At 47.6% G+C, this 12,374-nt stretch overlaps 1 long non-coding RNA gene across 1 annotated transcript in view; it reads left to right on the top strand.

Annotated features, from left to right (window-relative positions):
• The first annotated feature begins 684 nt into the window (after positions 1 to 684).
• LOC115089306 overlaps positions 685 to 12,374 on the top strand; it is a 50,935-nt gene continuing 39,245 nt past the window's right edge. The window contains exons 1-2 of the long non-coding RNA XR_003856059.1: positions 685 to 865; positions 2,941 to 3,119. This is a non-coding gene — a long non-coding RNA (uncharacterized LOC115089306). The remainder of the gene's footprint in view (positions 866 to 2,940; positions 3,120 to 12,374) is intronic.

The raw sequence follows: 12,374 nt of genomic DNA, 5'->3' as shown, positions 1-12,374 counted from the left end.
GCAAGAAGTTTCAAGCCTTTTGTAAAATTAAACCTAATTCACCATTCTTCAGGGAATATTCCAGAAATAAACAAATAATTCATTTTCAGAAAATGCTCTATGTGCATGTATATATCTGTGTGTGTGCGTGCACAGAATAGACGCTAAAAAAGAATATAAATAAGGTATATTACCTAGATCAAATATTGAAACTGACAAATGAATAATGTAATATAGAGACAGATAGGAAAATCTGATTATTCTGCTCTCAAACCGCATCACATGGAATATGCTTTTCTCCTGTAAGACAGAAAGTAATCTGCCCTTAATGTCACGGTAAAGAGTGACTTCTCTGCATGCTAAGACGAGGCATTCTTCAGGCGGCTAGCTGAACGGAGGGCACTTGTTTAAGAATCTTGTCAGGACTGGATAGGAAGGAGAGAAATGCATCCTTACTTTGAGACTGCGTCAGAAACCATGGCCGTGAACTTCAATCACAGCTCTATGTTTCGAACATAGGTTTGCTCACTGCTTATTCCTGAAAAGTGGAAGCTATGTATGAATAAAGATCGATTTAGCCATGCGTTTCCTTACTATGAAGCCCTGGGAAGACACTGTGGCTGCAAGAGGAAAATTAACTTGAGCAGTAGTAGCAAGCATTGGTCTTCTCAATGCTTTCACTTTTCTGTTGGCAGGAAGAAAATGAGGATGAGGAAAAGCACGAGGAGAAACGTTTTCATCACTATCTGGGGTCAATCACAGCACCAGGGAACCACCTTTCTTCACCTCACCTCCCAGACACCGCATAGGATCCTGTCACGGTCTGGCAGTCTAGAATTGGAGTACCTTCATAGAAGTGACACAGGACTGCAAGGCAGGACTAGAGGTGATTTTCTGCCTAACCAAATCCCTCCTCCCACAGGGTGTGCCCTTCAGTTCTGGAGGCTGGAAGGACTTTCCTTCTAGCGACCAACATGGCAGGTACTGGATTCAGGTAGTGGTTGGGAGCTGGATCCAGGCAGGGCTGAGGTTAAGACAGGTACTGAGGATAGGCAGGGCTTGAACCAAAAACAAGGGCAAGGCCTGGGAAACAGACAAGGGACTGGACTGGACAGGACAAGGTCTGGACTAAGGCTAGACAAGGACAGGACTAGGACATGCAACAGTAAACAGGAAAGCCCAACAGGGCCCGAGACAGGGCAAGGTAAGCCTACTAGACCCGAAGGGCTGCAAGGCAGGACAGTTAGGCCTAGAAGGCCACAGAGCAAGGGAGGAAGTTAAGGTAGGCTACAGAGCAAGGCAGAAGGCCCAGGCAGCCCACAAAACCAGGCAAAAGGCCTGGATAGGCCTCAAAGTATAGTGAGACAAGGCTTGCCAGGTCCAGGAGCCAAGGTGACTCCATGAAGAGGCAAGGAGGGACTGGACAGGTGCAGTTAAGTAGATCTGGGACTGCTGTGTCATGTGATCAGTGAGGAGGTGGCTAGGTCAGCTATGAGCAGGGCTTGCTGAAGGCCTCTGCTGGTGGGGAGGCTGCAAGCAGACACAACTATGATAGATCCCACGTGGATGGTGCAGGTATTAGAGATATGCATTTGTTTTTAATGAATGACAAATATGAAACAAATGAGGTAATTTTTAGTTCATTCTAAATAGATTGAACCAAAAAGTCTCTTACTCAAACATTTTCAGTTATTTTCATATTTGTGGCATATCGGGGGGGGTGGGGGGGGGAGATCTCAGTGACTTTAGCTGAGCTTACCAAAAAACTGCTCGAGCCTGGTGCCTGGGCTAGGGTTGAGGCCCTCCCCTTGTCTAAAACTGCTGGGGCTGGGGAGCTCCCATCCTGGCCCCCATTTATCTCCTTTCCTCATCTTCTTTGTAAAAGCAATGCCCAGTCGCTCCTGCCTGGATCCCGGTGCTTTAAAAATAGCACCGTCGGACTGGAGGATGGCACAACTCTATTGTATGGCTGAGGAAATTGTATTGCTGTACATCAAAATGGTGCCAGCCACACTGGTGGAAAGTGCCAAAGTCACATTACTGTGGTGCATCCTCCAGGTGGATTGTGCCATTTTTAAAGCCTAAGGATCTGGGCAGGAGTGACTAGGTATCGCTCCTGCTCTTTCAAAAGGAGCGTGCAGGAAAAGGGTGAGTGAGGGCCAGAGTGGAAGTTTCCTGGCAGTTTTAGAAGGGTGGAAATGCCCTGGCCCCAGCCTTGGTACTAAGTCTAGGCACCAGTGCCAGGCCCGGCCTGTTTTTCATTTTCCATTGACGTCAACAGGGGAAACAATATCTGGGCAGGGGCTGAGGCTGGCCTGGGCATCAGCCTAGATGCTTGGTCCAGTTGGGGCCTATGCCTTGGCATAGGGGCCTAGGTATTGCTTCCCCCATTGAGTTCAATGGAATGAATAAACATTTTGTTTTCATTTGAAACAAAACAAACAAATGGAGGTTAACTATGAAATGAACCAACAAACATTTTACCTCTGCATGTCCCTACATGGATCTTCCACATGGAAGTATACAGCACTGCCACTGAGCCACCAGCTAACCATAGGTTATAGTGATTAGATTGGCCATTGTCAGAGCCTGGATGCTGGACTTGATGAACCTTGTCTGATTCAACATGGCAATTCATAGGTTCTTATAATAATATATTTCCTTCTTTATTCTTTTCAAAGTATAGGTGTCACTGAAAATACATTTTAACTATACCACACGGTCATTTTTGGAGTTGGGTGGGTGGACAGGGACAGCTGTTTGTGTTTGCTCTTTTGGGCTTCCAGTTCAGTCCTAGAATGGCCGAGATCTGGAGCCATGAGTCCTCATTTGAAGGTTACCCATTTTATATCTTTTCCCAACTTGCCCTAGTCCAGTCATTGCTGTAGCAGTCCTCCTCCTGGAGCCCTGCCAACATTGTCCCTAAACTTGTGCAATGACTATGACTTCCTCTCTCCCCAGGGGCTGTGAATGCTATCTCTGCAGCATCTTCAGACTTGGCCGATCCAGGCGGCAGAAGAACTGAGCTGTGAATCCGACCCAGGCTTCGCCACATGGAAGTATACAGCACTGCCACTGAGCCACCAGCTAACCATAGGTTATAGTGATTAGATTAGAAGATCACTTTCTGACTACTGCAGGTATTATTTTCATTTATTTATTTATTTATTTATTTATTTAAAGCTTTTCTATACCGACTTTTATGATACAGATCAAATCAAATCAGTTTACAGGAAACAGAAGCATAACAACTTAACCATAACCAGCAGGAGCGAAAAGTTACAATAAAACAGGGGGATGTAACTGGGAAGATGAAAAGCAGAAGGGGAAAACAAAACTCAGTAACTACAACTATAGCGAAGGCGGGTACTTGAGGCCTACATCTGATCTGTGGCATGGCAGAAAGCCGGCTTTGATTAGGGGAAGGCTTGTCTGAATAACCATGTCTTAAGTTTTTTTTGAAAGTCAGAAGACAGGATTCCTGTCTGAGGTCCGGGGGTATGGCATTCCAGATGGAGGGTCCCGCTGTTGAAAAGGCCCGATCTCTGGTAGAAGACAGGTGAGCCGCTTTGTTAGAAGGGGCATGTAGAGATCCTTTATAAGCTTCCCTTATGGGTCTGGCAGAGGTGTGAAGTTTGAGCGGGAATTGTAGGTCAAGGGGGACCTGGTGGTGAATGGTTTTGTGGATAAAAGTGAGTGATTTGTGACGGATTCTGAAGCTAACTGGGAGCCAGTGCAGATCTTTGAGGATAGGCATAATGTGATCTCTCCGATTAGTGTTTGTCAGGATTCTCGCGGCGGCATTTTGAAGCATCTGAAGGGGTTTTGTGGTTGATGCTGGGAGGCCTAGCAGAATAGCGTTGCAGTAATCTACCTTAGAGAACAGAATGGCCTGGAGAACAGATCTGAAGTCGTAGTGGCGTAGTAGAGGCTTGAGTCTTTTCAGCACCTGTAGTTTATAGAAGCAGTCCTTGGTGGTGTGGTTTATGAACTTCTTTAAACTCAGGTGGCTATCGATTATAACTCCCAGATCTCTTGCTTGTGTAATAAGAGTGTTAGGGTGTGACTGCTGGTGAAGGTCACTGTTATCTGGTGAGATAAGGAGGAGGTATCCTGGATCCTCTGACTTTCTATATCTTGGCACGCAGATGGTCACCTCTATTTACTTTATGTGATTTGTTGTGCATTACTTCCTCTGTCTACATATCCATATTACTCTTGGGGGAATTCTGCGCACAAAAACTTAAAATTCTACAAAATTCTGAAAACTTTACATTGGTCAAAATAACGCAATTTACATGACAGTCTTTAAGTAATTACATTTTAAAATAATACAGAAAAAAAGTTATTACTTAAAGATGCAGAATTTTAAATATTTTGAGCAGAATTTCCCTAGAAATTCATTGTAAGAGTGTCCCTTCCACTCACTCTCCCTACTCCCCTGGCTCTTTGCCCTCTCAGGCCCCACCTCCTCCTCCCCTCATATAGGCTCCCTCTCTCTGAAACCCACACTCAAACATCCCCCCACCCCCTTCTTACCTCCCATGCTCTCTCTCACACCTTCCTGCTCTCTCTCACCCTCCCCTCCCCTCTCACATAAACATACTCTCTCACCGGCATCCCCTCTACCCCCCTCTTACCAACCATGGTCTCTCTCACACCCTCCTGCTCTCTCTCACCCTTCCCTCCCCCACACCCCCTCTCCTCTCTCACACACACATTCTCTCTCACCGGCATGCCACTGGATGCGCTCCGTTCGCGGTGAAGATGAAGGCCTGGGCGCACCATTCGTGGCACATGGGGGCCTTCCATCTTCGCCGCGAGCGGAGCACACTCCGTTCGCGGCACATGGGGGCGTTCCCTTTTCACCGTGAATGGCGCGGGCGGGCCTTCATCTTCTCCGCGAACGGAGCGCATCCCACGGCACATGCGGGACGTGCTCTGTTCGCGACATGCCAGGGGCTCTGCTATTTTCTGCACAGAATTTGGCAATTCTGCACAGGGGGGGAATTCTGCGCAAATTCTGCGCTCCGCAGTAGTGCAGAATTCCCCCAGGACTACCATATGTATCTGGAAGAATAACCGATTAGTTAGAGCAGCAGACTGAGAACTGGGACAGATAGGGTTCAAATCTCCTTGTGGAACACTTTGTGTCTTTGGGCATTCTCTGTTGCCTCAGATACATTTTACAGCCAAATTTTAAAACTGCCCGCAGTTCACCATTTGTACATATAAGTGGATGCTTGGAGATTTATGCTAGTATTTTATAAACAGTATGGTGGAAGCTGCATAGTTTATAAAATACCATGCATTTCTGCCCCAAAAGCATGCCTGTATATTTGTTATGCAAGAACGCATATACTTTCTCTACCCAATTAAAAAAAAATGTGCTTACATTTTGCATGCAAACTGTAACAACTTGCACATAACACAGAATTAAATGTGGAGGAAGTATATTTTAAAGTATATGCATACACCATTCTGAATATACTTAACTGCATGTGTACGGTACTCAGAATCACCAGCTCGCTGATACTTCCAGCAGCTCACTTAGACCCTTTTTCCCCATTAAAATTTGTGTGTAATATTGCATGTACATACATACTTGCGGGATTTATAAAATATCATATTGTTAGGATTCATGGGTTAGCGGGCTCCTGGCCCGAGGTGAGAGTTGTTACAGCCTGAGGGGAAGAGCCCCACAGGTCCTCACCGTCAGGAGGCGTGGACAGCAGTAGTAGGACACACAACTGTAGTACAGCATAGTAACAGAGTCTCTGGTATGATGACATAGGGGCTGCCCCGAGGAGCAGGGAAGCGCTGAGTCAGTCCTATCAGCAGTGACCTAGGCTGCCCTGAGGAGCGGGAGGTGCAGAGTCAGATTAGCAGTAGTAATGGAGACTATCCCGAGAAGCGGGGAAGCCGGAACAGAGTCACTCGAGTAGAGATGTAGACGCGGCCCCGAGGAACGGGGAGACGTTCAGCAGGTTGCTGATGTAGCGACGTAGACCCTACCCCGAGGAGTGGGAAAGAGCGGAGCAAGTTGCAGATGTGGAGATGTAGGCACTGTCCCGAGGAGCAGGGAAGCGCAAGGCAAGTTGCTGGTGTAGAGATGGAGGCACTAGCGTGGAAGCGTAGACACTGCCCTGAGGATCGGGGAAATATGGAGCAAGAGTCTATGTAAGTAGTTCCAGGGCGACCCCGGGGAGTGGGGAGGCCAATAGGCAGGACCTCTGGAGAGGTGCAGGAATCACTCCGAGGATCAGGGCGGTCTGGAAACAAGTCTCCCGTGAAGCGCACACAAGCCTCTGAGGAAGCGGGTACCCGAGCCAGAGTCCAGGAACCGAGGTAGAGATTAGGGATGTGAATCGTTTTAGGACGATTAAAATTATCGTCCGATAATTTTAATATCGTCTTAAACCGTTATGGAACACAATACAATAGAGATTCTAACGATTTATCGTTATAAATCGTTAGAATCGTGAGCCGGCACACTAAAACCCCCTAAAAACCCACCCCCGACCCTTTAAATTAAATCCTCCACCCTCCCGAACCCCCCCCAAATGAGTTAAATAACCTGCGGGTCCAGCGGCGGTCCAGAACGGCAGCGGTCCGGAACGGGCTCCTGCTCCTGAATCTTGTTGTCTTCAGCCGGCGCCATTTTCTAAAATGGCGCCGAAAAATGGCGGCGGCCATAGACGAACACGATTGGACGGCAGGAGGTCCTTCCGGACCCCCGCTGGACTTTTGGCAAGTCTCGTGGGGGTCGGGAGGCCCCCCACAAGCTGGCCAAAAGTTCCTGGAGGTCCAGCGGGGGTCAGGGAGCGATTTCCCGCCGCGAATCGTTTTCGTACGGAAAATGGCGCCGGCCATACGCGTATGGCCGGCGCCATTTTCCGTACGGAAAATGGCGCCAGCAGGAGATCGACTGCAGGAGGTTGTTCAGCGAGGCGCCGGAACCCTCGCTGAACGACCTCCTGCAGTCGATCTCCTGCCGGCGCCATTTTCCGTACAAAAACGATTCGCGGCGGGAAATCGCTCCCTGACCCCCGCTGGACCTCCAGGAACTTTTGGCCAGCTTGTGGGGGGCCTCCTGACCCCCACGAGACTTGCCAAAAGTCCAGCGGGGGTCCGGAAGGACCTCCTGCCGTCCAATCGTGTTCGTCTATGGCCGCCGCCATTTTTCGGCGCCATTTTGGAAAATGGCGCCGGCTGAAGACACAAGATTCAGGAGCAGGAGCCCGTTCCGGACCGCTGCCGTTCCGGACCGCCGCTGGACCTGCAGGTTATTTAACTCATTTGGGGGGGGTTCGGGAGGGTGGGGGATTTAATTTAAAGGGTCGGGGGTGGGTTTTAGGGGGGTTTTAATGTGCCGGTTTTGCGATTTTTAGATTTTTAGATTTTTCACGATTTTTCACGATTTTTCACGATATTTTACCCCCCCAAACGGCAACAATACGATTCCCTCCCCCTCCCAGCCGAAATCGATCGTTAAGACGATCGAGGACACGATTCACATCCCTAGTAGAGATCCAACTGGAACAGACGTCCGGGCAGACAGGCACAAGCACCAGTAGCGAAGAAACTCGTTGCCAAGTTGATTAGTGTAGGACCTGGGTGGTGCTTATGAATCCTGGCTAGTGATGTCATCAATAGGAGACGGCCCTGAGGTTCCCGCCATAGCGTCCTTAAAGGTAGACTCAGTAGTGCGCACACGCGCCTAGGAAGGCCTGGAGGAGGCATGGAGATCAGTGGCATCCCGGCCACCATGAGAAGTCCCAGGAGATAGGTGACATGCGTCGGGAGCGGCTAGCCTCAACAGTGAGTTTGCCCGGAGAGGAGAGCAGGGCAGCACATAACGTAAGTTGGGTCAACTGAGGGCGGCCAACGGTCATAACACATATGTACATACATGAAACTTTCATGCGTGATACCTCTGCGTAACTCTTTGAAAATTCACTTGTTAAAATGTAAGCCCTCTGGAGACAAGGAAATACTTACTGTACCTAAATTGAAACTTGCTTTGAACAACCAAGGGAAAAATGTGAGCTAAGTCCTAATATTGTAAGTGAAGGCCAAAAGGCTCTGGCAGGCCTTGAACCAGGGGACTGCTGGGAAGAGAGTCTTGGTGGTTCTGGTCAGTTTAAAATCTGAGCAAGCTCAGAGAGTTTACATGGATTATGAGGATAAGACCCATAACCCCACCCCCGAGGAACCAGATTGGTCCTCAGAACTTACAAAGGGAACAAGGATGTTTGTTCTGCGCAAGTTGAGGGCCTTTGTACTCTGCAGGAGATACATGAAATCTTGTTGTTGAAGTAAGTGATACATGTGCTTGTTAAAGCAAAGGAACTGAGTTGCTATGAATACCTGGGTATTTTGACCTCTGATTGGACTTCTGAGAGTAATGTTAATCGAATCTGTGTATGTCTGCTTGGAACTAAAACCCCTGCTTGTGTAAAGTCCTTTGAGGTAATTGGATTTATATTTTGTGTTGAAACCTGCTACTTGTAAGCAAGGACATTATTGTTATGTTGCTGTTTTGAAGAAAGCCAAGCTTGGAAACCTAATAGAATGTGGTTTGAATTCGCAGAAGCTTAAATCCTAACTAGAGAGAGAGAGAGAAAGTGAGAGCATGTGCATAAAAAATGTGTGAATTTGCCACTGAGTCAGGGTAAATCCACCACAGGACCACTAATTTCAGTGGACCAGCCTGTGGGTTTTCCTGGACAGACGTCAGCTGATCCCCAGCTGGCTGCAGATTTCTACATATTTAACTGTTTGGTACTGTAGGGCCATGCAAGTCAAAAGTGCACTTGTTTTTGTTGTACAAATAATGTATCTTTTTTTTCACCAATGATTCCTCCTCAGTGAAAAGTTATTACCAGCAAACTGTTAAAGTTGCTTATAAATTATAGTGGGGGACAGAACAAAGATTGACTTGCTGCTTTATCAGTGATGCATCTTATCTAGTTCCATATCCGATCTGAAGCAAAACCTTTTTGCTCACTAGCAGAATGTAGTTGTAGCTGAAATGACATCACCCTACCTTATTCTTTTAAGTTTGGTCTCTGCCTTTTAAAAACTGCCCATCATCATCTCAAAGGCAGCCAATCTGTGGAACTCCAGAAGGTCTGGCAGTTTACAGCTTATTCCTCTTCAGTTATGATCACCTACTGAATTTACATCTGGATGGAAGTATATAAACAATGCTGTAAATGATTACTGAGAAAAAGGTATATCCTGTACACTATGCAGAAATCTGAAGGATCTGATAGATAATGTCACCCCTAGGCTAGTGTCTTCTGCAACTGATGAGGTTAAGTATAAACTAATCAATGGTACTTTCTAGTGATGTGCTAGTTCTCTGGGGTGGGCGTCTTCTTAAATAAGTTTTTTGGAAAGGTAAATTGTCTCACCAAATGCAGCAGAGCTGGCAAGAGCCACTTGATTGGTAGCACCTTACTGGTGTTTTCTACTTTGCATTGCAAGAACGTACCATGCTAAGGCTTCGGTGTGATAGAACAGATTGGATGTGGTTATATACTTAGGAATTCTCATTTTCACTGCTTCACTGGCCCGGACTACAGATGGCAACCTGCAAGTCCTAATGTAGCGAAAAGCCCCCTTCCTGCACACCTGACTGATTTGATTAACAGACAGGACAGCGCACCTTGTTTGATTAGTGGTGCATTACGAGTTTCAGATACAAGGGGGCTCCGCCACCACATCGCTGCCAATCAAGTGCCTTGGATTGAACGGCTAGATTCGCCTTGCACTAATGCTTTGCCGAAGCTTGCTTGTCTTGTGAAAAGATGGCCTGGATGATACAGCACGCGCCCGTCAGATCCAGGAGCTTCAAGAGCACTGTGCCCTCTCATCGGAGCATCACGTCCAGGCATTGCTTAAAGACGCAGATTGTTTAGAGACTGGAGTCAAACTCTGTTCTTTCCAGCAAACATCACACTTATGGTAACCACGGTCATTTGGAATCCATTCCACTCATTTTGCAAAAGGTAGTGAAAGTAGTAATAACTGTTTCAAGTTCAAACATAATTTGACATGACACCAGAAAAACTAAACAGCAGCCAAGAGATGCCAGCTGTATTTCAGGCCATTGGCTTGATTTCAGAAACCTGCTTCCTATGGAAAGAATAGTAAAGGGAGAGAGGGAAACCGAACTGGGAAAGTTAACGTCGAAGGCTATTGTAAGTAAATAGCGACAATAACAATTTGTTTTTATTTTTGGATCTCCCAGTATTTTCAGATTCCAAGATCCCGTTCCAGGGAAGACTCAGTTATCTGAGCTTACCAAACAGGGCTTACAAAGGCATCACGTTTGCTATTTTTTCTAAACTTTTTTTTTCACAGACCAGCAACAAAAGTTGCAGAAGCCTTTCAACCTTAGGAGCCTCAAAATTGAATCTGAAATGCTCCCAAGTGCGTTTTTTCTTGTGCTAAAATGTAATGTAATTTAAATGTAACCCTGCCCTGGTTTGCAGGTCCAGCACAGGTAAGGCCATAAAGTTATTTATGCTCTTTGGGGCAGGGACCCTGGCTAGCTCTTTCTCCCTTACTTCCCAAGGTGTGGATTCTTTGGACTGGGGGAAGAAAGGAGCCCTTTCAGGTCCCGATGTGACAGGGGTGGTTTCTTTACTCAGTCCTTTGTGTTTCCCTGGGGAGGATGGCTGCAGTGCAGTGAGTGCAAAATATATACTCTAGAGTCGCTTTGGTAGTGTCCAAAATAAGTCTTTACTGTTAATACTGATGATGAGTGGCATAAAACTCAAACTGCAGCACCACAGAAATCTCTCTTCAATTCCTTTACAGCCTCTTCCCTCTATCTGTGCAGGACTCACTTATATCAGGACAGGGAAAACATCCGCTCTCTTCGTTTGAAGTGGAGCTCCCTGAGGGGCAGGATCTTTAGGATGGTCAAAACCTCTGTCAAGCTGATAAAACTAGCAAAGTCTACGGCACAGAGAGTAAATCCTCTCTTTCTCTCCCCAGGGTAATGAACACTGGATGGGTGTCCCCAGTGGTGATGTTTTCCTTTGCTCACGGTTAGCAGATCTGGATCTCCTTGATCTTACACAGTCTTTTTAGTACTCTCTCTGGATCCTTGATGGAAAGGACCCTCTTTGAAACAAGCAGCTCTCTTGCTTCTAGCAGGAAGGAAGGGGCAGCCAAAACCTTCCTCCTGGCTCTTCTAAATCAAAAACTTTCCCCCAAACAACCAAATTTACCACCAGAGCTGTTCCTTGCAGCAGGTCAGTGTTGCTCCCTGTTGCGACCGTTGCTGCTCGACATCTCCACTCTGCCCTCCTTGGCGACTCCCTCTTGCTCAAGTGGAAGATTGGCTGCCACGGCGTCATTCTGCTGACTCCTCCTGGTGTCCCCGGAGCGGCTCGACACTGCAATCCGCCCTGATTCACAGGAGCCTAAGGGCGTGCGCGCGGCCCCCACTGATGTACCAGCAGTGGCGCGAACCTCAGGGGCGTCCTCCTGAGATAACGTCATCCGTACCGGATATATAAGGTCTCAGAAATCGCTAACTATCGAGTTAGCAAAGGAAGGGATACTCTACCTAAGCTGCTCTGCCTCCTCGGACTTACCAGGGGTATCCGCTCCTCGGGGTCCTCGCTCTCTCTTTGTTTTTCAGGTCACAGTCAGGAACCGGTACTTGCTCCTCGAGGGCCCATGTTCCCGGACTGGTTGCTGAATACTTATTCTGCCTGGAAGTCATCGCTGCCTACTACACCAGTGAGTTACCATGTCTCTCTCAGAGCTTTCCCTGGAACCAGGTACTCGCTCCTCGAGGGCCTAATTCATTCCAACACCTGGACTACTTCCAGAGACTATTGTGTGAGTGTTACCATCAAGGTTCTGTTCCTGAACTCTGCATACCCTGCCTACTCACTATATTCAGTTTCTCTACAGCTCAGTTATCCAGGATCGCTGTTCCAGCATCTGAGGGACTACAGCCCAGCCGGGCTCTTCCAGCTCACTACTGCCACCTCTGGTGGTTCAGTATACTGTCTAATAAAAGAACTAGTGTGTGTCTGTCTCCATACTCGGAGCCTGACCTGTGGTCCCTCTCGGGATCTTCCCCTGGGGGCGTGGTGATCTGCCACTGGCTCAAGGATCCACCCACAACTCTCCTCAAACATCAACACTCCCTTCCTCATTGAGGGTATGGAGGGCAGGTTTTCCCTATCCCTGGGCGTCCCAGACACAGGGTTCCCCAATCCCTGTGCCCAAGAAAGGCCCAGGTGTCTCACAACGCTACCATGAAAAATCTCAAAAACCCTCAAAAACAACCCAAAGGGATATCCCAACCAGGCTAGTGAGTAGACTGGAAGAAAAACCCTGCCGACCCTGGTCAGGACCCACAG

The sequence above is a fragment of the Rhinatrema bivittatum genome, chromosome 4 (assembly GCF_901001135.1).
Source record: "Rhinatrema bivittatum chromosome 4, aRhiBiv1.1, whole genome shotgun sequence".
Classification (NCBI taxonomy): domain Eukaryota; kingdom Metazoa; phylum Chordata; class Amphibia; order Gymnophiona; family Rhinatrematidae; genus Rhinatrema; species Rhinatrema bivittatum.
Note: the sequence above shows the minus strand (reverse complement) of the source record. Positions and strands in the feature narration are given on the sequence as shown.